General features: G+C 31.3%; 1 protein-coding gene across 1 annotated transcript in view; it reads left to right on the plus strand.

Annotated features, from left to right (window-relative positions):
* LOC110262500 (AAA-ATPase At3g28540-like) overlaps window positions 1–1903 on the plus strand; it is a gene marked incomplete at its 5' end in the record, with an annotated part of 5570 nt that overhangs the window by 912 nt on the left and 2755 nt on the right.

A 1903-nucleotide genomic window follows, 5' to 3' on the forward strand; every position in this document is an offset into this window, starting at 1 on the left:
AATGTTTTAGATAATTTTTTTTAAAATTAATATAATTTTTTATAAGTATTAATTAAATTTACATTATGATTATAATTAATAATTATAAAGATAATAGTCAAAGTTCAAATCTCTGATGTTAGCTTACTCTGAGCAGAAGAAGAATGGGAAAAGTGATGCCAGGGAAGAGGGAAGAAATGCTGTAAAAAGGAGCGACGGCGAAGAAGATGAGAAGGGTAGCAAGGTAACTTTGTCTGGTTTGTTGAATATAATAGATGGAATTTGGTCAGCTTGTGGGGGAGAGAAGATAATGATTTTCACAACCAATTTTGTGGAGAAGCTTGATCCAGCTTTGATTAGGAGAGGGCGAATGGACAAGCACATTGAATTATCATATTGTCGCTATGAAGCATTCAAGATTCTTGCAAAGAACTATTTGGATCTTGAGTACCACAATTTGTTTCCCACAATTGAGAAATTGTTGGAAATGACCAATATGACCCCTGCTGATGTTGCTGAGAATCTCATGCCTAAGTCACTTGATGAGGGAGTGGACACTTGCTTGTGTAATTTGGTTCAAGCTCTTGAGAAATCCAAGCAAGATTCAAACAAGGTAGAGATTAATGAAAAGGGGAAAGTCCAATCTACAAGAGAATAAAATCCATGTATTTGGCTTTTTGTTTGTTCATTAGTTTGATAATTTGGATATCTATTACTACTACCTTATGTGTAAATATTATTGAAGGATTACTATCTGTTCATAACACACAGCGGAAGAAAATAAAGTAATTCTTAATGATCTATTTTGTGCTTAAATTTTATTCCAATAATAAATATATCAGATCTAAATACCTTTAGACGCTTTAGTAAAAATCACTTTCTCCTTCGATGGTACGAAGGCGCTATGCGTATCCACACTGAGACCAACCTTTGCTGTCAACTCCTTGACCAATGGACATCTGATCTAAATTGAGAAACCTCTTGCAACTCTTTGCACACCATAAAATTCTTCTCCAAGAATTAGACTCACATACATTTATGTGCATAGAGGTAAAGGAATAACAACCCTTGTTATTCTCTCTGTCTTTCTCATATTTTTCTCTACTCTTGGCATACATATATATAGTATGAGATTTGTTACTGATTTTAAATTTGATTCTCAATTCAAATTTAAATCATATCTTGTTATTTTAAACTTGAATCTTTCAAATTTATGAATCATATCACAACTCAATTTGAAACAGAATCAGTTAGGATCTCATCCACATTTAGAATTCAAGTTTAGAAATAGAATAACTAATTATTCTCAAATCTCATATAATATTCTCAATTATCATACTATTATTATATTCTTGGTGCTAGCAAAAAATATAATAATATTCCATTTGAATTAATATAATTATTTATTTGATCAAATCAAATTAATAATTAAATAATTCTACAGCAAAGATTAGAACACTCGTTAGTGTGTGACTCCATAGGTTCAATACTAAGCGGGTAGTAAATTAGTCATACTAAATTTACTAATCAAGGTTGGCGTCTAGCAACACTCCTCAACGACCCGATAGTATGAAGTAATAAATTTTTACTAAGAACCTTAGAAGAACAAAGTATAATTCCTTCCATCTTTCCAACTCTTGGTTAACCCTTAGAGTATGGTTTAATTGTCAAACTCTAACTTGTTACCATTATTATAATGAACTGTGAATGACCTAAGAAACTCATTTCTTCATTCATTCAATACCCTTAGCCAAGGTTTTATTCATCTCAGTCATTATAATCATAGAGCTCAAACTCTTTACCGAGAGTTGACGGATTCCTTAATGACTAATCATTAATTCTACAAGTATTTAAATCATACCCAATATCAATTCAACTAGTACTCTATTACTATGTTCATCTTGAGAATATCCTATTGACAAAT

Source organism: Arachis ipaensis, chromosome B10 (genome assembly GCF_000816755.2).
Source record: "Arachis ipaensis cultivar K30076 chromosome B10, Araip1.1, whole genome shotgun sequence".
NCBI classification, from domain to species: domain Eukaryota; kingdom Viridiplantae; phylum Streptophyta; class Magnoliopsida; order Fabales; family Fabaceae; genus Arachis; species Arachis ipaensis.